Source organism: Bidens hawaiensis, unplaced genomic scaffold, assembly GCF_021521415.1.
Source record: "Bidens hawaiensis isolate Kalapana, Puna unplaced genomic scaffold, B.hawaiensis_p1.1 tig00013121_1, whole genome shotgun sequence".
Taxonomy (NCBI): domain Eukaryota; kingdom Viridiplantae; phylum Streptophyta; class Magnoliopsida; order Asterales; family Asteraceae; genus Bidens; species Bidens hawaiensis.
The window spans coordinates 274496-300194 of record NW_027492109.1 but is presented as its reverse complement, the minus strand read 5'-3'; the positions used below and the strand labels follow the sequence as shown (position 1 = coordinate 300194).

The following is a 25699-nucleotide window of genomic DNA, read 5'->3' as shown; positions in this document are numbered from 1 at the left end:
TTAAAGGATGTCCAACAATGCACTCTATATAATTTCCTATCACAATATGAAATATTATGGGTTCAAAAGTATCATAATTAAATGCATATGCACATTAATATTTGTTGCTAACTATGTAGGATTTCTTTATCTTTTATTATACGCTAGGAGACATCAGAATGGGTTAAAATATATATTTCAGGTATGAAAGATATGTACTTATATTTTACTAACCCATCAAAACAAGTTTGGCTAGTATTGTCGATGCAGAAAAACACAACAGGGTTATCAATACAGTGGTATATGTTTACGAGATGATGCAATAGAAGTTTTCAAGTGAAAATCATGAAACGTTATTAAACCTAAGGATTCGCAAGTCAATGGCTGAAGATGCAAATGATTGACTATAAAAGTTTTGGACAACTTTCACAGAAGATCAATATTTACCATATTAACGGATATATAAATCAGGGAGAGATAATACGCGTTGCACTATTTTTCTCTTAGCTATGGTTTTGTCCCACTGGGTTTTCCTAGCAAAGTTTTTAATGAGGCAACATTTCAAGCGTATTATGTTGATAACCAAGGGGAGTGTTATAAATATATAATATTGTGGTTATCAATACCTAATATAGATTAGCTTTCTCTCCAAGTTTTCCTACCCTATATATACATCTCATGTACCTCTTTGTAATACACACATAATTAATGAAATCTCCATCTTTCTCCCTACATGTTCATCTCTTATTGTCTGGCTATTAGGCTTGTTTCACAACAATAAATAATCTCTGCTACGTAAACTCTTTTATGTAAAACACTAAAACTGACTAGTTACCTAAGAGTGGTGGTGGAAGGTCAACGACGATGTCGTTAAAAGCCAGACAAGAGTTAAAAATTAAAAATACCAAAATTCACTCCAATTTAACACATGTATATGTATGTAACAAAGTTAAAAGCTCGGAGTTAAGAAAATGAAAAATCATGAACTGAAACCGTAATTTTAAACTATTGCATGGGTTAAAGTAGTAATTTTCAACAAACAACAAGGACGAAATCACAATTTACTATGATAAAAAGTAAGTGAGAGCTAGATAACAATATACTGGATGAGTATCAAGGTGCATATAATTAAGACCTCTTGGCATCTTTTTTAAAGCAATAATACGTAGACCAAGGGCAAGGAACAATAAAAAAGGCCATGGTCTTAGTAAACATCCTACATATGAATACTGGCAATGGAGAATCAAGCTATGCCAACTCATTGCTTCAGGTATAAGTGATACATACTCATAGTCTCATACCATACACTTTTGCATATATGCAACAATGGTGTCTTGAATTACTTTGGTACTTTTTTCCAGGAAACCGGGATACGAAAGGCTGTGCCATTTCTAAAGCAAACAATCAAGGATTTAGCTAATTATGAGGTCTTCAATGACTGTTTCATGTTCGCAGATTTAGGATGCTCGTCTAGCACAAATACGCTATTGGTTGTGTCTAGTGTTATCAATATTGTGCATGAGACATGCCAAGAATAAATATTAAAGTACCACAGTTTCAAGTGTGTTTAAATGACCTCTTTGGAAATGATTTCAATACTCTTTTCAAATTGTTACCTGACTTTTATGCAACACTTAAGAAGGAAAAAAGAGAAAGTTTAGGGGCCCTTGTTTTGTTTATGATGTTCCAGGTTCCATCTACGAAAGGCTCTTCCCCAATCATAGTTTGCACCTTGTTCACTCTGCTAATGTTAATCATTGGCTTTCTCAGGTATGCATAATTTCTAACTCGATCTTGATTTGATGTGTGATATGATGATAACTAAACTTGCTTATAAGAAAATATTTGGGAAGATAAAGACATAATGTATAGTCCCTATACATGTGATAGGTGCCTCAAGGCCTTGAAAATAATGGATCAAATGTATTCATGGCCAAAACAAGTCCGCTAAATGTATACCAAGCATATTGAAGAGGTAGGTCCCAGCAGAGCCCAGTTGGACCCGCAGGACTCACCTTGAAGAGAGACGTCTGCGCAGAAACCAACTGGATCCGCAGGACCCACCATGCTCAGAGACGTGACGTCCTTACGCGCAGTACGCAAGCTGTTCCCGCAGGAAATGCCTCCCAATGGTGAAGTACTCTGCCTGTTCCCGCAGCTGCGGATACAAGCCATCAGGGAAGGCCACCCGCGCAGCAAGGCTACACGCACAAGGCACTTAGCTCTCAATAATTCAGTAGTCACCTGAAGGAATGAGCAAAGCCGGGAACAATCCCGCACAAAGGCGGGAGGGGGAATACTCCCGCCCAAATGAGCCAGTCCGTACGATACTGGAGGATCTTTTGTACTGTACCTGACGAGGTATGGGCAAAAGATCTGACCAGAGATACGACAGCTCATTGACAACAGTATGGCGAGCAGCATGCTCTTGTACTGTATGTCACTATTAGCCGCTGCCTACTCACCAACTCCTGTCATACCACGTGCATAGCCTGCAGTTGGTGGAAAAGGAATAGTACACAGCAGGCCTGGTCACTGTCAGCCGCTGCCTACCCACCAACTACCAGCATGGCACGTGCGTAGGCCACAGTTGGTAGAACAGGAATACTATTCAGCCAGCTACACCTTCTTGGAAACCTACCTTCGGCTATAAATACCCCAAATGGTATGATCATCTCATCTTATTTTGTATCTTATATCTTATACCTGATATCTGCTCTAGCAATCTCTTAATATACACTTATATTCAAGAGCAATCTAGTCTGATTCTCACGCCGGAGGGTGGTCACAAGGAGGTACCCCCCCCTTCTCAGTGACGAACTCACGGTGTCTGTTTTGCAGGTTATCAGAAGAACCATCTTTGCCGGGTCTAACCCCTCGTGGGAAACATCTATTTAACCCCCAGATTATCCGTAATCTGCCCGGGGTCAATTAGTGTTTCTTCATTGGCGCCATCCGTGCATAAAAGCTAGAACTTAATTTCTTTTTTCAGTTTTTTCAAACTTCTGGAAAGATGGTTAAAAGTACTCCGGTCCCAAAACCAATGAGTGACCAAGAAGCCCCGGTAACCACAACCCCAGCTACTGGGGGGAATACCGGCAACTATACAGTTTTTACGAACACTACCCCGGTTACCCAAACCGGGGCAAGTGCAGTAAAATTTACGAACACTACCCCAGTTACCCAAGCCGGGGCAAGTGCAGTAAATAATCTCTCACTGGGATTCACCGATACCCAGTTAGAGAGACAACGAACGAGGCTCCCCCGCCAAACACTCGATGAAGTTAAAGCATGGGCGGAAGCACGTCTAAAAGAATTCCAAGCTGAGTTGGATGAACGCTTACGTTCACTCCAACAGGCTGATGAATTCGAAGAGCACTTGTACGATGATTCGGAGGAATCCGATAGTGACGCAAACCCTCGTCATAAGGCGAAAGGGAAGCGTAAGGAAACGGACTCCCAACCGAGAAGGCGTTTTGGAGAAACCTTCAAACCAAAAAACGCAGGTGGAAACCCACGTGACTTCTCCAAAACATTTACACCAACTGCTGCAAAGGCGGGAACGTCCAAATTTGCAAGGGACATTGCGGAAGCAATAGTCCCGAAAAGTGCCAAACAGATGTCCAACATCGGCACTTACGATGGTATATCTGATCCAGACGATCATTTGAACAGGTTCATAGCGGGGGCAACCGTCAGTAGTTGGACGGAACCTACGTGGTGTTACATGTTCCAAATGACGCTTGTTGGGGCAGCTAGAGCGTGGTTCGATCGTCTACCGGTCCACCACATCTACGATTGGGAAGACTTCCAGCAGAAATTTAGCCAACACTTCAGCCAACAAAGAAAGTATACCGAAGAGCAATGGACAATCCTCAATTGCATTCGAGAAAAAGATGAATCTTTGCCAGACTTCATCACTCGCTTCAACTCAAAGAAGCTAAGTCTGGGTAATATTAACGAAGATCTTGTTCGCGCTGCTTTCATCCAGGGCGCGAACGACCCAGAGCTCATCCGCACCTTAACGGGTAGAGATGGCATGCCATCCACATGGGATGCCATCATGACAGCAGCTAAACGCTTTGCGGAAACGGAGAAGCAACTGGGTAGAGATCTCCCCCAGAGCACAAACCTCTACACCCAGAAAACAAGAGAAGACAACGTCCTTACCGCCCGACTAAACAAAAAACGGAAGCTAGGCATTTGGCAGTCAAGGATAAACTTTGACACCTCATCCGGCTTGCAACATCGGTTAGGCGGAAGGGATAACGTACAGTCGAACCAGAACTCCAGATGGACGCCACTCACCAAAAGCGTCACCGAGATATTCGCCACTGAGGAGATCCCATGGCCAAAGGCTCCAATGATCCGACATCGTCACAATGCTGATCGGAGCAAATACTGTGACTTTCACAGGACAAGAGGCCACAACACTGAAGAATGCACAGACGTAAAGGACATCGTCGAAGCATTTGTCAGAGATGGGACGCTCGCGCACCTCGTGGCGTAACGAACGCTGAGCAGGCTGATGCGTGTAGAACCCCAGTTGGGGAAAACACGAATAAAATTGCAGCTTCAATGTTGGAGACTACATACTGCGTAAACAACGAGATCCCGAACCAGGTGCATATCAGCTCGATGGCACTCCCATCCAAACAACATGGAAGGGAGCTCAATTACACAGTGCATGTAGATCAATTCCAAACTTGTAAAAGAAAAGGCCCAGAGCCACTTCTAATGGAAATGATTCTCCTTAACACATTGACGCTGATAATCTTACATTTATACTTATGAACTTTCCACACTAATATGCCGGTCTTCACCGCATACATAAGTGGGGAAGTCGTTGCGTGTGGAAGGCGGCAAAACCCGCATAAACACAAAAAACGGCAAACCTTCACGCAGGTCAGTCATAGGTAAGGTTTGGTCATCCCACTAAATGAAAGTGCCGGTACTAACCGCACAAATCATGATAGAGGAAACCGAACTAACCTATTGACAACCGCGCGTCGAATGGTTAATTTATTCAAAACACTGATGCCGGTTTTCACCGCATAAATAAGTGTAAAGTCGTTGCTTGTGGAAGGCGGCAAAACCCGCATAAACACAAAACGGCAAACCTCCACGCAGGTCAGATATAGGTGAAATTTAGCCATCCTACCAAGTGCAAGTGACGGTTTTACCCGCACAATCACGAAAGAGGAAGCAAAACTTCAACCTATTATCTACCACGTTCAAAGGTTAACTTATTCTAAACACTTAGAAAATTTCTAACAAATAGATGAGGAAAACCTCCACGCAGGTCAGATATAGGTAAAGTTTAGCCATCCTACCAAGTGCAAGTGACTGTCTTACCCGCATAATCAAGAAGGAGGAAGCAAAACTTCAACCTATTATCTACCACGTTCAAAGGTTAACTTATTCTAAACACTTAGAAATTACGAAAAGATGAGGAAAACCTCCACGCAGGTCAGATTTAGGTAAAGTTTAGCCATCCTACTAAGTGCAAGTGACGGTCTTACCCGCACAATCACGAAGGAGGAAGCAAAACTTCAACCTATTATCTACCACGTTCAAAGGTTAACTTATTCAGAACACTTGGAAGGTTGCTAATTTAAACTAAAGTATGCATGAGCAAGTCATATAACGTTTATAAAGCAAGTCATCCAGTGAAAAAAGATTTATATTTCATAATAATTCAAGTATTACAAGAATGGCCGGGTAACTACCCGCCTACAAGAATATAAATCTATACAATGTAAACCTATCCTAACAGTGGGAAGGGATCTTAAGGTTCAAGCTTCAGGACCACTCCCCCCAAACCCACTTGTACCCGCACCATCAGTTGGCTGTGGCGGTTCAAGGAAGGTCTTTAGAATGGCTAGCCCATCATCAGCAGCAGCAACTTCGTTCACCTTCTCCACCACCGGATGCGGGAAGGCGGCATACTGATTCACTGCTTGGTCATATAGCTTCAGTATCAACATCATATAAAGGGAAGTTGGAAGGCGGGATGCCTTTCTCAACGAACCCTAGACCAAGCAGGAAGCCGGCCTTTTCCCCATCCTCATGAGAAGCGTTGAGGGCTGCGCTCATGGCATCATCGTATGATGTGTCCGTGAAGACTCGATGCACAACCTACAAGAAAAAATACAAGTGTCAGAACCTTTTCTATGTACAAAGAAAAGTGTAAAGATATGAAATTACGCATACCTGAGACAACGCTTCTCGAAGAAGCCATTCCTTGGCAACCAGAGCCTCCTGGAGGGCGGCTTGAGCTTGGTTACGGGCGCGTTCGGCTTCACTTTTGTTAAGGTTGGTGAGCAACACTTCCTTAGCAGCAGCCTCTTCAACGCCCTTTAGCTTCCGCTCAGTGTGGTCAAGCACGCCCCTCTGGTCCAAGATCTCTTGGAGCTTCTTGGCGTCTTCCATAGCCAAGGCATCATGAGCCTGCTGGAGCCCCTCTAGCTTGGCTTTAAGCTCCTCGTTCTCAATGCGTAGAGGCTCAGCAATAGCTTCAGCCTTGGTGGCCCTCTCAGTTGCGTTCCTTGCAGTTTCCTTAGCCAGCCGAAGCTGTTCGTTGACAGCTTGGGCAGCCTTGGAACGGGCCTCGAGTCGGGCCTGAACTTCAACCTCGAGGGCCTTGAAGGCCTTCTCCTTTTCCGCAGCCACTGCGGTAAGCCTCTTGTTCTCCTCCCGGACAGCCCGCGCCTGAGCTGCTTCTTGGATACGAGATGCTTTTAACTTGTCGTTTTCACGACAAAGCAGCTCGACGCGCGGCTGCATACGGGCCAGGAGAATACGAAGCTCATTGGTTAGCCTACCCTCCTGGTAGCTAGCCATTGCTTCCCCCAACGCACCACTGGGAGCTGCGTGACGAGCCCACTCCACGCACTCCACAGGCGTGCGAAGGGTTGTTCCTCGGCGGATGTTCCATCGTGGAACATACACTTCATTGGAATCCGACACTGCAAAAACAAAAAGCAGTTAGGAAAAGATGATATATAAAAAAAAAAAAAAAAAAGGCCAAAACAACCCTACGCACCTGTAGGGTCGACAACAGGCCGATAGCCGCCAAACCCATCACCTGAACCCAAGGGAAATCCATCCAAGAGGTCAGGCAGATGGGAAGGAGGCAGAGGTTGGCGAGAAGCCCCAAGCATACCTGAAGGATCGGCCGTAGCTGCCGACGTCGGAGGAGGCATAGAGGCTGCCGCGGTAGAAACCAACGGAGGTGAACTCACCGGAGGTGAACTCACAACCGTGGTCGTCGCTGCGGAAGTACCCGCAGAAATAGTCACCGCCGGCTCAGTGAAAGATTCAGTAAATATGGCACTGACAGCCGGCGGAGATGTCATCACAGTTGGAACAGTTGGCTCAACTGGGTGAGCAACTGAACCAACTGAAGCAGGCGCAGCCGCCTGGGTCATCGCCTCAGGTAGGTTGACCAAGCCTACCGTCATGGGTCCGGAGGTGCTCCTCCCCGCTCCACCCTGGAATGCGGTAGCATCCACGCCTGCACAAAGAAGATATAAGTATAATGGCGGAAAGATATGAAGTTAAAAAGTAAAGTTTGTACTTACGGGTTTTCTTGAGCCTAAAAGTGCGAACAGGCGGGGACGAACCCGATGGAGCCGGCCTCTTCACGCCGCTCACCGTCGTTGTCCTGGGCTGCTCGGAGGTGACGGTCGTCTCAGCCTCCGGAGCAGTGGTCTTATCACCACCAGGGTTCCCCGCCACCTCCTCGCTTTCGGTCTCTGAATCAGACCGATGCACCTGATCGGCAGTGGAGGCAACCTTCACCTTCCCCTTCCCGCCGGCAGCCTTCTTTTTCCGCACCAACGGAGGACCATCTGCGGATTCCTCATCAGAACACAAGATTAGAGGAATTCCAGCAAAGGTTTCAGCATTGAGAGGTCGAGGGTTGAATAACTCCTTACCTGGCCTCCTGGCGCTCAGGATCTCGTGGCCTGGCGGGTAGACCTCCACGAACCAATCCGCCGTCTGTTCAAGGATGGGCAACTCGTTCTCATCTAGAGCACGAGTACCCATCCAAGCAGAACCATCACTCTCCCGCGGCTGCAGGAGAGACTGCAAGTCGTTCCCCTCTGAAATAAAAAAGAAACAGTTAGAAGAAAAACCTAAATAAACAAATAAGACAAAGCATACCGTAAGGGACAGAGTTCAAACCGTATTCGAGGACGATGGGAACCTGTGACGCCTCCTTCCACACCCGGCTCATCCCAAGCATCACCATCCCAGACTCCGCAAAGCGGTACACCGGAGTCTGGATCCGGGAGATCTTGGCGAACCATTCCGCCTCCTGGTAGTTTGGGGCGTGAAGGGCGGGGAGTGCTATCCCATTCTTAAACGTCATCGCTATCGGGACGACGCGAGCGGAGATATAAAAAAACTCCCTCTTCCACGACCGAAGACTGCGCTCGGTTGCGCAGATCTTCAGCCCCTTGATCCGGTTGACCAAGGTGTACCACCCCTGGATGCACCTCCAAGAATAGAAGGTCATCAACCGGTCAACATGGGGCTCCACGCCCAGAATGAGGCACACCCACTCAAAGTGGCGGATCTTGGCGATCGCCATCGGGTGTACCTCCGTCAAATGCACCCCGTGCCTCTCCAAGACACGGTATACAAACTTCGTTAATTGGAACCTGAGATTCCCATAAACGAAGAATGCAGCGTACACCCCTATCTTGCCCTTGGGGGCATCGTACACCGTCTGGTGTGGCTCCGGAAAACCAGGCTCGAACGGCTCGAGCATGAACTTCAGGACGATGTACTGAAAAAGCTCAGTGGGAAGAGCACACTGGCATTCGCCAGCAGTGCTCTTATCGTCTTTATCAGACGTAGACGTCGGGATCTCGACGTGCACGTCAGATTCCTCGGCAGCAGCTTCGAAATCGTGAGTAGAAGACATGGTTTGGAGGTAAAGGAATGATTTCAGGAGAATGCTTGGCAGAAAGTATTCGCCGGAAATCGTTTACAAGAAGAGGAGTGAAAGTGTAGGTTCCTGGACGGATCTTACACGAGATATCCCGATATACACAGGTGCGGAATCCCTGTGTAGATCGTTACGGACGTAGAATATTAGCTCACGAACACACGTACACACAATACGAACAACCACACGTTATATTGATAACTCAAACCGAGATGCTTACAGACTCACGTCAATAGACTCACACGTAACTGAAACCGATCAACCAAAAACCTAAAATGACCAACACTGAAACAGTAACCCGTAGGTTACTTAAATACACGACAACTTCGCCTCAGGCAAAGTTGTCAATAACTTCGCTCGTTGAACAAGTTCGCCTAGGCGAACTTGTTAACAACTTCGCTTGGTTAACAAGTTCGCCTAAGCGAACTTGTCAACAACTTCGCTGTTACACAAACAATTACATAAACAATATTACAGACTCGATTACAGACTTTATACATATGAACTACTGACATCTATGCACCAACAGACTCCCCCTTGGCAGTAGCTTCATATCTTGATCTTTCAGCTCTTGTCTTGTAATCCTGTATCTTCATGCGTGCACTCCTTCTCTAACACACACCGTGACTACTCGCTGATATTTCCTTGCTTCATCCTTCCAAGCAGGAATATAGAATATCTTCTTTTCGTTCAACGCTTGCAAATCAGCTTTCGATAAGTTAACAAGATGCATCGGGTCATACACCCTCAGCACTTCTTGTTCATCTTCGTCTTCCATCACGGCTTCAGCAGTCTGGCAATCAACGTACCACCATTTTAGATTCTTCAACACATCTTGAGGCATATTCTTCATTGGAACCTCCTTGATGCATCGGATCGGCTTGTACTTCATCACCATCCATGGCTTGCCATCTGCTCTCAATCCCCTCTCTGTATCCTCCATGAGCTTTCCCTTTTGTGGCTTTAATAGTTCAAACTTCTTTTCTTTTACGCCTTCTTTCCACACAATCTTCTCAATCATTCTTGCCATATTGTTGTTACTTCTGTTTATCAGGCCCAATCTGCCCAAATCTTTTACCTCGCATTCCGGCAACGTGTTGAAAGATCTCAACATTCTCTTGAAGTATTGAATGCCATCATAACGTTTTACCACAAATAACTTGATCTGTTCATCATAAATCCAACAGATGATTCCCTTCTTCGCCTCAGCATAGCCTTTAATGTTATAGCTTTTCTTGAACATGGCTGGAATAGCAGGCTTCTTGGTCTTGATAAACCAATGAGCACAACCTTCCTTCCACCTAGGCTGCTCCTCCCACTCAGTAGTCTCATCCATCTCAGCCCTCACATCGGCTTTCTCAACCTCAGGGATCTCGTGCTCGACATTTTCATCCACAATCTCTCCTTCCTCTATCACATCTTCAACCATAATTTCTGCACCAATCTTTTCAATCTCACTGATTGGCAGAACATCTTCATCAAATAATACATCGTCGCTGAACATGTCATCATCAAGTTCCTTCAGCGCATCGATCACGTCATCATCACCACCATCCGCTTCGGTAGACTCCCCCTCAGCTGTGGAAGCCCCAAGAGCTTGTGAGGTTCTTGGCAGCTCACCACCTGCACCTTCCGGTGCATTGGGATCATCGTCTCGGTCTTCTCTACGCTTGGTCCTCAACTCATCTCCTCTACAGCTCATCTCCCCCTGAGATGCCAAGAACTCCTTCAAGGCATCTATTATTTTCCCGTGCTCAGCCAGGAGGGATGCCTGCAGTTGATTTGCTTCCACTAGGCTTTGAATAGTCTTTGACTGCTGAGCTACAATCCGCTCTAGTGAAGTTATCCGTTCCGAGTCAGAACTGGGCGTGTCCGCAGGTGGTACCGTACCCGATACTCCTGCAGAAGTGGTGACCGTAGACTCAACAAATCGTGCTACTACCACCGGTGGAGTACGCGTTTGAGGTGGTAGAGACACAATTTCTGGAGCCGACGTCTAGACGACTGTGATCTGTGGAAGGTCAGTCGATGATGTAGCCACTACGGGAACAACCGTAGCGCTTGTACTCGATACCTGAACAGAGGTAGGAACAAGGGACATACCAGACAAGGCAGGTGGAGCAAAACGTGCAAACCTTGAAGTCTCTCCGGCTCCAACACCCATACCTGTCGTTTCCCTTCTTGAGCGCTTTCGCACCAACTGCACAGCCTCTTCTTCATCATCTTCCTCATCTTCGTCATCAACAATTCTTTTCTGCTTACCCACTGTTCTCTCATGTCTCACCATCATCTGTCTGGCCTCTTCCATCACATCATCAAAATCAGCTTGTGGACCCGAGACTTGACTATTCTCATGTGGATCAAATCGGTCCATATCAAACAATCCTTGCCCGCCGAACATGGCGTCAAAGATCAATCTCAGAAGCTGGCACAGCAGCAGATACAGCAGTAGATACAGCAGGCGCAGCTGATACAGCCTGTGGTGCTGCCGCCTGTTGTGGTCTTGGGTCTCTGAACTCGTCCCCCGCCGCAGGTACATACTCCGGGTTAATAAGATACCCAAAAAGCGGAGTATGCCTGGGACGCAGCTCAGGCTTGCTTCGTGCGCTGGAAGTGCGACACTGAGCAAAGATACGTTTCGACACACATTCCACGTATCGAATAGGGCGTCTTTGAGGTAGCGACGGAGCCACATGATTTAAAATCATCTGTAGGAATCGTGGATACATTGTAAACCGCTCACGCGCCACAGCCCTCCTCTGACGATCGATCTCGTAAAAGATCATCTGACTAAAAGAATATCTTTTATTGTAAGTCAGGGCAGTCATAGCAGACTGCATCGTCGCACCCATTCCATCCGTGCCCGCCTTCCGTCCCGACATACAGACTATCATGACATGCATTAGGAAGCGCCACTGATCTAATAAGAATCCTTTCCTTCGCTGTGTATCACCTAAGAGACCTGAATACCCCATCCTTAGGAACGCGCCATCACGAAAAGGAGCAACAAACTCCGTGGGGTCATCTCTTGTTTCTTCTCCAAATTGCAACGCCACCTGTATGTGTTCAGAGGAAAACTGAACAACTTGACCATTAACGGTGGCTCGCATCACCGGGGGCTCAACCCGGCAATCATACTCTACCGTCTGCCAAAAGTCTTCAATATTCGGCAGTGAAATAGGCAGGGTAGTGGTGATAGCGTGAAATATTCTTGAGCGCAGTAGAAAGGTAATAATCTCCCGGTAGTCCTCCACGCCTTTTGCATCTGGATCTAGAGTGATGAACTGGTTATGAGCTGGAAAGAATAGCCTCTGATCGTCACCGTCATCACCACCAGCTCCTCCAACAGCAGCCATATCTGCACTAAAAGAACTAAGTTAGATACCCGTTAAGCAACTCACAAGTTCGCTTTATACCATGAGCGAAGTTGTGATCAAACATGTATAGGCGAACTTAAAGGTGAGGCGAAGTTGGGAACAACTTCGCTTCATCTGTAAGTTCGTCTAATTAAATTTAAGTAAAATGATCAAGGCGAAGTTGATGTTAACTTCGCCTTATCACAACATCGCCTAGGCGAAGATAAGAGTTAGGCGAAATTAAGCTTTAGGCGAAGTTGTGGATAACTTCGCCTCAAGCGAAATTAAGCCCCAGGCGAAGTTGCGGATAACTTCGCCTAAACCCTAACTTCGCCTTCATCTGAATCGGCGACTGTTCAGATTCAAACGGCCAATAATCCGATGATTTCGCACGATTTGACGATCCAGGAGAGAAGAACACAACATATTAATGTTATTAAGACGAAAAGTTCGTCCATGAACACGTAACACAAGTTTGAAAAACTCGGTTTTGAAGGTCCGACGACCCGAGGTCTCGAACCGGGTAAAAAACGACCATGAAAAGAACATGTTTTTGAGGTATAACGACAACACGTACCCTCAAGTGATAATCGAAACTGGAAACGAAGATCGAAATCGGAATAGGAATCAAGTTCGCCGGAAAATTCTTAAGTTCGCCGGAAAACTCGGAGCTTAAGTTCGCTGAGAATTTTGAAAATAATGAAATTTACTGTTTGAAAAACCTTATATAGGGTCAGTGTAGTTCAGGCGAAGTTACGGATAACTTCGCCTAGGCGAAGTTAAGCATAAGTTCGCCTGATTCAAGAACTTCGCCTATAATTTCAAAATCAACCTTTAAGTTTGAACATTTTGCAATTAACATTTGAAACTTCCAAAAAGAGTTAAACAAATATGATCATGTCTAAGTAACCAGTTATAAAATAATACAACTACAAAAATAGGAAAAACTTATAAAAATTTAACAAATAAGGGATCAAATTTCAGTCGAGTCAGGGACACCACGTTTTAGAAAAGAGCATAACAGGAATCATACTAACTACGTGACTGTTACATAGATCCGTGTTTAGCTGTATTATGACATATAGAGACAGGTTGTAAGCAGGTAATATACTTAAGATGGTTTTAATCGTTTCTGTGATACGAGTTAGGTTCAATTAATCCTTAAAATTTAAGTGGGCAACAACTCAGAAATATTGATGCCTCCTATCTATCCTCAAAGCGTATTTGGCTTTCCCCAAGTCACCCCGAATTGACTTCGACCCATAGTGTCTGATTAACTTGTAAGTATTCTATGTCTGGATCCCGTATTCATTCTTACTCCATGATTGAGAAGTCTCGATCTCTTGAACTCTCGAATGTTACAATAACTTCATAAGTATATATATATATATATATATATATATATATATATATATATATATATTCAAACATACTTATAGACTTTAGAGTAATAATCAACTGCAAGTCCCGAATCTGGATCACTGCAGTGTCTTGAAACGCTTTCTTCACGGGAATCAGAACACTTACGGGCTCGTGTATGACTGGGTAATCACTTTTCTGCCTATCATTCGGAAAGATGTACATGAAGACACGCAAAACTCTTAAGGAGTTTCCACATAAAATCAAGTAAACTTTAATTTGTATCACATCTACTTTTACGCACCATAAAAAAGTTACCATGACATACAATGGTTGTCCTAAAGCCTTTTAAGCCTAATAACTTCACCAGTTAAGCACACAAAGTTAGTATATATATCATTTTCCACGGTTGGATCAATTTTCTGTTAAACATAGCAAAGAACTTCTTTACGAAGTATTAGACTTGAAAAGTAATTTCATTTCCCTAAAAAAAATTTGACTTTAGTCACCCCGATCACGTCAAAGTCTTCAGGTAAACGGCAATCCCGAAGATCCAATGGATCAACTGGACCGACCACATACAAGTATGTGTCCTTCTTACTAAGAATGACCGACTAATTTTCAGCGACAGAAAGAAAACACATCTTAACTGCCCCGGTCACTTTCAGTCATCTGGTTAATGGCGACCCTCATTCTCTAAGTAGAAACGAGGACCAAAACATATCCGAGGATATGTCCATCAAACTGAGGTAACCGACTAATTTTAAGCAATAGTGATGTTTTTTTTTTTTTTAAATAATCACAAAAACATGGTTACTCGGGATTGATCATCCCGTTCAGCTCAATTAGGTTTTGAAATCTGGATTTATCAAAAGCTTTTGTAAATAAATCAGCGAAATTTTCCAGCGTATCGACCTTTTCGACCTTGATCAGTTTCTTCTCAGCACAATCCCGTATGAAGTGATGACGAATGTCAATATGTTTAGTTTTACTATGCTTCACGGGATTGTTAATTACTGAGATGGCAGCAGTGTTATCAATTAAAATAGGAGTGAGTAAGAAATTCAGACCATAGTCGCGCAATTGTTGTTGAATCCACAAAACCTGAGAACAGCAGTTGGATGCTGCCATATATTCAGCTTCGCACGTTGAGATTGCGACTGAAGTCTGCTTCTTGCATTGCCACGACACTAATCTGCCACCAAGAAACTGACAACCTCCAGTTGTTGACTTCCGACTCTGATTGCACCCTCCATAATCAGAATCTGTATATGCTACCAGTTCTACGTCTCCTCCCTTCGGGTACCACAACCCTAGCTTCGGCTTGCCTTTAAGATACCGCAAAATCCTCTTCACACCCTTCATGTGAGATTCCTTTGGGTTTGCCTGAAAACGAGCACAAAGACAAACAGCAAACATTATATCAGGCCTAGAAGCAGTTAAATACATCAAAGAACCTATTATAGCCCGATACTGAGTTGGGTCCACATCTGCGTCACCGTCAATTTCAGCTCCCAACTTGTGGTTGACGCAAATTGGAGTGTCAAATGGAGAAGAGTCCTCCATCTTGAAACGCTTGAGGACATCATGAACATATTTTGTTTGATGAATGAACATCCCATCCTTCTTTTGATCAACCTGCAATCCTAAAAAGAACGTTAGTTCACCCATAGCACTCATCTCGAATCTTTTCTTCATAACGGCCTCAAATTCCTGACACATGGAGACTCTTGATGCAGCAAATATGATGTCATCCACGTAGACTTGAACTAGCAGGAAGTCACTTCCTTCTCTCTTCACAAACAAAGTACTGTCGATCAAACCCCTTTCAAAACCATTTTCTAGCAAGTAGTCCGATAACGTTGAATACTAGGCACGAGGTGCCTGATGTAATCCATACAGCGCCTTGCTCAACTTGTATACGTGATCAGGAAAGTCTGGGTCAGGAAAACCCGGAGGTTGCTCAACATATACAACCTCATCCACTTTCCCATTGAGGAACGCACTCTTCACGTCCAACTGAAACACTTTCATCTTCTTGAACGCAGCAAACGCCAAAAACAATCGTATCGCTTCCAACCTGGCCACCGGAGCGAACACCTCATTATAGTCTATCCCCTCTTGCTGATTAAATCCTTTAACGACCAGCCTCGCCTTGTTTCTTATAATGATCCCCTTTTCATCTCTCTTGCACTTGAACACCCATTTTGTGCCAATTGCATGCACATTCCTTGGTTTTTCAACCAAAGTCCAAACTTCTATCTTCTCGAATTGAGCCAACTCTTCTTGCATGGCCTCGACCCACGAGCTGTCCTTTAAAGCCATTTGATAATTTTTCGGTTCAATCTGGCTTATAAAGCAGGTATACAGGCATTCATCGATTATTCCTGTCTCCTTAATGCTTGTATAAACACAGGTGTGTTCATTCAAGCTGCTTCTTGTTTGTACACCTGAGGACACATCACCAATCACATTATCCAAAGGGTGATTTTTATGAATTCTCGTGGTCGGAACAGAACCGACATGCAAATTATCTTCCAAATTAGAAGAGATCTCATCAATGGTTGTGTCATGCTGAGAGTGAAAATGATTGATAAATTCTTCTTCAGTTGAGGCAGCAGGGGTATCGATAGTGTTTGATGAGGAAGGTTGACACTTATCAATCAGCTGTCTTTGCAATAGATTTTCTTCCTCATCGAGCATCATCTTCGTCGCAGCTCTTTCTTCTTCTTCAGAAATCTCCAAATCCGGTACGTTAAACGACTTAAAAAGCTTAACATAGTCGAAAAGCTCAGCAGGTCCATTGCTTGGTTTTGGCGGTTGGTAACTTGTGATGTCAGTGTTACATACCACCTCCACCTTGCAAGTCGAAGTATTGAAGACACGCCTGTTGGGAGTCCCAACAACATAACCGACTAAGATTCCTTCATCGGCTACTTCTCCAAATTTCGAATTTGTCTTCAAGATCGAACAAGGAGACCCGAATGGTTCAAGACCACTCAAGTTGGGCTTCCTTCCATGCATAAGCTCGTAGCAAGTTTTACCAAGTCTCTTAACGGTTAACACTCTATTCAGTACATAGCAGGCTGTAGCGACTGCTTCAGCCCAGAACATCACAGGAAGCTTCGAATCTGCCAGCATAGTCCTGGCTCCTTCAATTAAAGTTCGGTTCTTCCTTTCAGCCACTCCATTCTGTTGCGGAGTATACGGAGCGCTGTATTGATGTTCAATTCCTTTCTGAAGACAGAAGATCTCCATTTCAAAATTCTTGAACTCTGTCCCATTGTCACTTCTGATGAACTTAACTGTTTTACTCATGACGTTCTCAACTTTAGTAATCAAACTCTTCACCATTTGAGCCGTCTCATCTTTCGATTTCAGAAAATATACCCACGAGTATCGCGAGTAGTCATCAGTGATCACCAAGCAGTAAGAAGTACCTCATAGACTTTTTACATTCACTGGACCGAAGAGATCCATGTGAAGCAGTTCTAGAGTACTGGCAATTGAGTTGACCTTCTTGGTGAGATGGGATTTCTTGTGTTGCTTTCCCTTCTTGCATGCAATACATTTGTCTTCAAAGTTAAAACTTTTCAAGGGAACGCCTATCACAAGCCCATTTTTGACAATGTGGTTCATCTTCCGAAGATGAATGTGCCCCATTCTCTTGTGCCATAGTTCGGATTCTGATTCGCTTGCTTTCGTCAACAAACATGATTCTCCCAAGGCCATTTCAGTAGACCTCATATCCATTACATACGTATTTGTATCACGTGGAGCTGTCATCACTATCCACTCTTCTGGTATCTGAAAACCAGGCTTCAACACGATCGCCTCATTCTTCGTGAAGTGAACAGTATACTCCTTATCACAAATCTGCGACACACTCAGCAGATTGTGCTTCAGCTCTTCCACAAAGTTCACATTCTCAAGTGTCATCTTCCCATTGGACACCGTTCCTTTCCCAGTAATTCTTCCTCCACTTTCACCAGCAAAACTAACTCTGGCACCCTGAACAGGTTTTAAGTCCTGCAACAAGTATTTGTTGCCCGTCATGTGCCGGGAACAGCCGCTATCTACAATCCAAAGACTGTGGGCAGCCCTGTTCAACTGTTCCTGCACAATAAAGCAAATGATTAGAATCTAGGGACCCAAGACCAATTGGTCTTGGATCTATACATCCCGTACTTCTGCTTTCCAAAGCTAGCATTTGGATAATTCCTGTCAGTCCTAGTAGGAAATCTCCTTGGAAATTGAATGTGAGGCCTTCCAAACCTATGTGTATTGAAAGTATTATATCTTGCGGTTTGATTATAAACATTGTAAAACTGAGGTTTGTTTCTGTGAAAACCTGAATTAGTTACATTTTGAAACTTTAAAGGGTTTTCATTTTTAACAGTATTAAAATTACCAGTAGACTTATGCTCAGTTTTAGTAGACCTCCCACCTCTGAATTTCGGCGTCAGAGGACAATCTGCAACAAGATGTCCTACCTTATTACACCGAAAACAACACCTATACTCCATTTTCTTTTCAAATGTTGTTTTGGATGTAGAGGCAGTGTTACCAGCCGTTCGTCTCACATAAGGTGGGACGTACGGGTTGAGTGGAGTACTCTTTTTAGAAGTTTTATCTTTATCTCCACCAGTGGGTAACCCTACCTTCTCTTTTGTCTTACCCGATTCGGACAACCTATCCGAATCCGATGAGACTGGACTCGTAACAGAAATATTTACACTTGAAACAGGCGAACTCGTTTCGCCACTACTAACACTTGAATCTTTACTTGTAACCTTGATAGGAACTGTCTGAGGAACTTCAAAATCAGCAGATTTCTGTACACTAGGGTTAAAAGTGTAATTGTGGTTATACGGTGGTGGAACCTCGTGATAACCAATTCCTCCTCTCTTTGTAGAGGTACCTTGATCACTAACAAGGTGATCAAGAATAGCTGAGGAATTTCGGAACTGCTCCAGTTTTCGGTTCAGTTCCACCACTTTCACCTGGTGGTCAGCAATCTGCTTTTCACGTTCAGCAATAAGTTTAGTCTTTTCTTCTAAAACCTCATAACTAAGATCAATAACTTCAATTTTCTCAGCAAGTTTAGTTTTTAAGCTTTTAACATCCTTTTCACATGCTTTAATTTTAACTTTGTAACTGTTTTCTCTTGCTTTTGTGAAGTGATGATCTTCTTTAAGAGTTTTAAATTCAGCATCTAAACGAACATACTGATCAGTCATGGTAGCAAGTTGCTCAGACAAATTCTCACATTTAGTACAAATAGATTTAGAACTTACCTCGGAGCGTTGATCATCGTTATCTGCCATGAAAGCTTTTTCCTTACCAGCAGCTTTCTCTTCTCCGGTAGTCTTCTCACGTTCTTCATTCTCAACCTTAGCCATATTTGCCTGTTCATTATTTTCATTCCAATGCAGGTTCCAGTTATATTCACCTGCTTCTCTGGACAGCATGGCATTGACTTCTTTAGTACTTCCAGTGTGCTGTGGGGACCGGCCCTGACCACGCTCAACTCTCTCGTTTCTGCAATCTTTGGCAAAGTGCCCGTTTTGTTGACAGTTATAGCACCTTACCTTGGACTTGTCGAACCCTGGCCTGCCACCAACAAACTTTCTCCCCGTCTTCCTCATGAACTTCTTCACTCGCCTCACTATCATGGCCATCTGCCATTGTAAATCCATCTCCTCCAGATCATCAGCATCGATCTGGTCATAATCTTCATCTAGCATTGCCGGATCAACTACCTTTCCTTGAATATAGTTTTCGTATGAAGCAATAAATGAAGCATAGAGGCCAAACTGTTCTTCAGCAGATTTGACGCTCATTGGCATCTTTGAGTAATTATTGCTTGAGGAACTTGAAGATCCACCACTCTGGCTTGCTGTCTGTTGAGTACCACTTGACACATGCCCCTCCTGTGAAGAATTGGCACCCGACTCACCTTTCGAGTAGTAGGCGGCAGAGTCAGTTTTTGAACTTGTATTGGAGTTCACTTTCGCACCATACATGCTTGGATCTTGAACCTGATCCATAGATGTTTCTTTTCTTACCATATTAAGCTCAAAAGTTCTGAGCTTGTTGACCGCGGTTTCAAGATCATAAGTAGAGAAGTCCTTGTCTTCTCTCATCAGTACAGTATACATCTCCCATTTTGGTGGGAGAGCATCGAGAAGTTTTTCTACAATCTCTTCTTCTCGGTAGGAAATGGAGTAGTTACTCAATTCAGTCATGAGATGATAATATCGAGTGATAATATCATCAAGAGATTCGTTCTTTAAGTACTTAAAGACTGAAAATTGAGTTTTAAGCAGCTTTATCTTTGAGGCCCGAATGCCTACATTTCCTTCGAATCTGCTCTCAAGAGCTTCCCAAAGCTCTCTAGCCGATGTATACTTTCTGAATGTATGGAGGATCTCCTGCGGAAGAGCCATTGTGATTGCAGCATGAGCCTTGCTTTCGGCTTCGTACATCTTCTTCTCCTCCTCTTCCATTTTACTGTATTTCTTTATTTGGTCTCGACCCTCATACTGCATGATTGGTGGAATATATCCATCTTGGATGCATACCCACATTTTTACATCCTGGTACTTAACATACTGTATGAACCGATCCTTCCACGCAACAAAGTCGGTTCCTTTTAGCAATCTTGGGGCCTTTGTGGCTGACCCCGCTTCAACTTCCATCTTGACAAGCTCTGAAATGTTGATTGACGACATCCTTCTTGAAGACTAAGAAACCCGAATAAATTCTGAAATGGGCGAAGTTAGAAAAATTTCTTCGAAACAGTACTGTAGGCGAAGTTAAGTATAACTTCGCTTAAGTAAAAACTTCGCTGGATCCTTTGTAAATTCGCGTAAATGGGCGAAGTTGAGAATAACTTCGCTTAGGATAAGCGAACTTAGAAAGTAAGCGAACTTGAAGAGAACTTCGCTGAACGAGGCGAACTTGAGAAGAACTTCGCTGAGTTAGGCGAAGTTGAGGAGGTAGTCGAAGTTATGAATAACTTCGCTTCTCCTTATATCTTCGCTGAAACCCTACGAATCCTGACGGCAACTTCGCCTGATGAACAGCAACTTCGCCTGACGAACTTGAACTTTCTGTAGATCTGAAAAACGGATTTTAACGACGATTTTGACGATTTGAAGGCTTAAACACACCGGTAGGAAGCTAGAATGAGCAAAAACACCACAAACTCGTCCCGGTAACACCCGAAATGGAACGAATTCTACACCCGCGTGAATATCCCGAACCACACAATCGAGCAAATGCTCTGATACCAATTGTAGGTTCCTGGACGGATCTTACACGAGATATCCCGATATACACAGGTGCGGAATCCCTGTGTAGATCGTTACGGACGTAGAATATTAGCTCACGAACACACGTACACACAATACGAATAACCACACGTTATATTGATAACTCAAACCGAGATGCTTACAGACTCACGTCAATAGACTCACACGTAACTGAAACCGATCAACCAAAAACCTAAAATGACCAACACTGAAACAGTAACCCGTAGGTTACTTAAATACACGACAACTTCGCCTCAGGCGAAGTTGTCAATAACTTCGCTCGTTGAACAAGTTCGCCTAGGCGAACTTGTTAACAACTTCGCTTGGTTAACAAGTTCGCCTAAGCGAACTTGTCAACAACTTCGCTGTTACACAAACAATTACATAAACAATATTACAGACTCGATTACAGACTTTATACATATGAACTACTGACATCTATGAACCAACAGAAAGTGTGAATTACAAAGGACCCTCTCCCACTTTATATACTCATCGCAATTAATGCGATGAATTTAATGCGGAAGAGAGAGAAATCACAGGTGCAATGAAACTATGACACGTGGCAAAGTGCAAGCTGGCAACAGCTGTTGAAAGGACGCGTGCCATTAATTTCGCGGCCACGCGCCCGAAAAATCGCGCCCACGCGCCTGAAAAAGCGTCTGGAATGACCATGTACTGTCACGTCGCCATAACTTCCTGCACGTCCTGACACAGTCAGAAGAAACCGTCGGACGACGTTTCAACAGTTTGGACTGTTCTTATCCTTTCACCAACTCTTCGAATTTCAAAATTTCAAAAAGATTCAAAAGTAAGCGGGAAAATACCCCTTACCTTGGCAACCAAGAAACTATAAGACAGGTGCGAGTACAGTGTTAAGGCAAAACCCTTCACATACTTAGCAACCGGCAGGGAGTTGAAGCCAAGAATACCTCGGCGACCAAGTAACTATAAGACGGGTGCGGGTACAGTGTTAAGGCAAAACCCTTCACATACTTAGCACCCGCAGGGAATTGACGCCATGAATACCTTGGAAGTAAAGTAACCGTAAGACGAGTGCGGGTACAGTGTCAAGGCAAAACCCTTCACATACCTAGCGCTCCGCAGGGAATTGAAACCAAGAAGGATCTTCTGGGCCATGCTTGCGGAAACGGGAATAACATCCCCGCATAGCGGGAACGTCGAGAACTATATTGTTTGAAGCTCCAAGATGGAATTGGTGGTTTTAACATAATTGATCACTATGTTCAAAACTACCAAAACCTCATGGAGAATCCACACAAGTGGGACTCAACGCTCCTGACTTGCGAGGAGGTTACAGACCTACCCGCATCATACCCAAAGATCAAGCAGGAAAGTCGGGAATTTCTGCAAGTGACATTAGGACTTCCGCGGGAAGAATCCCCGTGGAAAACCTTAAAACTAAACCCTTTTCAAAAACCCTTTGCTTAAGTCCAAAAGTTCACCTCACTTATTAAACATTCATGAGAAGAACATTGGACTGGGGGGACTTGAAGAGGTAGGTCCCAGCAGAGCCCAGTTGGACCCGCAGGACTCACCTTGAAGAGAGACGTCTGCGCAGAAACCAACTGGATCCGCAGGACCCACCATGCTCAGAGACGTGACGTCCTTACGCGCAGTACGCAAGCTGTTCCCGCAGGAAATGCCTCCCAATGGTGAAGTACTCCGCCTGTTCCCGCAGCTGCGGATACAAGCCATCAGGGAAGGCCACCCGCGCAGCAAGGCTACACGCACAAGGCACTTAGCTCTCAATAATTCAGTAGTCACCTGAAGGAATGAGCAAAGCCGGGAACAATCCCGCACAAAGGCGGGAGGGGGAATACTCCCGCCCAAATGAGCCAGTCCGTACGATACTGGAGGATCTTTTGTACTGTACCTGACGAGGTATGGGCAAAAGATCTGACCAGAGATACGACAGCTCATTGACAACAGTATGGCGAGCAGCATGCTCTTGTACTGTATGTCACTATTAGCCGCTGCCTACTCACCAACTCCTGTCATACCACGTGCATAGCCTGCAGTTGGTGGAAAAGGAATAGTACACAGCAGGCCTGGTCACTGTCAGCCGCTGCCTACCCACCAACTACCAGCATGGCACATGCGTAGGCCACAGTTGGTAGAACAGGAATACTATTCAGCCGGCTACACCTTCTTGGAAACCTACCTTCGGCTATAAATACCCCAAATGGTATGATCATCTCATCTTATCTTGTATCTTATATCTTATACCTGATATCTGCTCTAGCAATCTCTTAATATACACTTATATTCAAGAGCAATCTAGTCTGATTCTCACGCCGGAGGGTGGTCACAAGGAGGTACCCCCCCTTCTCAGTGACGAGCTCACGGTGTCTGTTTTGCAGGTTATCAGAAGAACCATCTTTGCCGGGTCTAACCCCTCGTGGGAAACATCTATTTAACCCCCAGATTATCCGTAATCTGCCCGGGGTCAATTAGTGTTTCTTCACATATGGAAAACAATTTCATACTGATTTCACAAAGTTTTTGCAAATGAGCTCGGAGGAAGTAGTACATGGTGGAAGCATGATGTTAACATTTATTGCTCGCAGTAAGCTTGATCCAACTACAGATGATTGTTGTGCACTCTTAGAGCTACTCGGGCAATCACTTGTCGACATGACCAAAGAGGTATATATTTTGGTTAGAAGGTCTAGTTATTCTGCTTTTTCTTATATATGTGACAAACCAAATAACCAATATATTATGATTAACTGATAATATAAATAGGAGTTGGTTCGATAATAAGATATTAACTCCTTCAATTTCTCGGTGTATTTTGCCTATAAGGATGAAGTTAAGAACATTATTGAATATGAGGGGTCATTTTCCATAGAAAACATGAAAGTTTTTAATCTTAACTGGGATCCACATGACATTGATAATTTTCCTTTTAATTTCATATATTGTCAGAAACTATGAATTTAGATTTCTATTAACACTAAACATGATGTACAAACTTAAAATTAATCAAATATAGTCATGAACAATCCAGTCAAGAACAATACAAACTAAAAATATATTTTTTTTAGGAAGACTAGCAAAAATGCTCGCGTGTTGCTGCGGGTTCACGCAAGTTATTTATACTTGTATAATTTTATTTTCTCATGGTCCTTTGTTCCTAGTTAATATTTGTTTACGGTTCCAAATATTTTCTAGACCCATGGTTTTGGTAAGTACTTGTATATTTATTTTCTCATGGTCGCGCTTCACATGTAGGAGGGTATATTCATTTATATATTGTAAGTACAATCCAATAGCGTTAGATTGTATGTGTGTATGCGCTAGTTAAGGGGTTCTAGACGACCAAGTTTCCAGTATAGCGACAACATAAACATATGAGGCCATTAAGAGTTGTATGAATGTTGAATTCACGAGGATTTGCCTCGCAAGGTAGTGGAACAATAGTATCTGACATAGGATTCGGGTATGCTGAAGTAAGCGGATAGACTATGGTGTGCCATGGTCTGAGCACTATGATTTTGTTTTTTGTTTTTGTAAATTCTTTGAAATTAGTGACAATGCGTTGTGCTAAATATTTTTGTTTCAAGTAGTGAGAGCCATTTTTTGCATATGGTTTTACATTGGCCTACACACCTAGCCTTACTAATATGTCGGACAAAAGTATATCTGTATGGGCATCTTGAATCGAATTCGTACAGGGTTCGTACGTAGATTTGATACATGTTTTTGCACTTTTAGGCATGCCTTCCACGAAGATTTGTATTTACATCGCAAGGTGTTATACATGAGTCATTTAGACGGAGTGTTTGAAAAGCAGTGTGAAACAACATTTAATCGATATGTGTACGATGTGGTTATATTATGAGTCGCATGTTACTTACAAAGTATGATAGGAAGTGACAAGTGTTTAGAAGGGTGTTGGGGTAATACACAAAAATAAACATTAGACTTTATGTAGGCTTAAGTCGCGTGAAGGGAAAAAAAGGAGATAAGAAAATTATATTTTAATTTTTTAGCTAACAGTCATAATAATTTTCTAAGAATGAAGCCTTCAACAAAATATATGTATAAAAAATGGTTTTATTTTGTACAGATTACAACTCCAATGTCATTTCTTAGAGAGATTATATAGATATCGGGCAGATCTCTTTCATTGAGAATAATTACAAGCCAACTAAGTTTGTTAAGAAATGTCAAAGTGTGGCTATTAAGATATGAAGCTTCACCTAAAACCATGTAACCTAAACATGACCCTTTTAATTAATTATTTAAACGTGAAAACAATGTTGACGAGTTGGCAGGCAATAACCAACTTAAACATGTGAATCTAGTTGGTGAGTGGTAAACAAACAGGTTAAATGGGTTATAAGCGGGTTAGCGGTTTGTCGTGTTGAACTGATTGGGCCAAACAGGTCAACATGAACACGTCGGGTTATGCAGGTTAAATAGGTTATAAGAAGGTTTGTGTCGTGTAGTTTTAGCCATGCTCCATTTCTTGTAAATAATAATGCCACGTACTTTGACATAGACAATAATTATGAAAATAATCTTATGTTTTCTAAATATGTTTATTTATTAAGTTTCTTATCATTCTTTAAATAATTTAATTTATATATTCATAAGACAATTGAAAGCGTAAGTAACTTGAACTTTATGTCGGTTTAAGTCGGGTGAAGTGACAAAAAAACAAGAAAAATGAAATAAATAGAGAAAGAAGAAAATTAAAT

At 43.4% G+C, this 25699-nt stretch overlaps 1 pseudogene; it reads left to right on the top strand.

Moving 5' to 3' along the window:
* The first annotated feature begins 1177 nt into the window (after positions 1-1177).
* On the top strand, positions 1178-23930 carry LOC143543446 (S-adenosyl-L-methionine:benzoic acid/salicylic acid carboxyl methyltransferase 3-like; annotated as a pseudogene).
* Positions 23931-25699: the final 1769 nt, after the last annotated feature.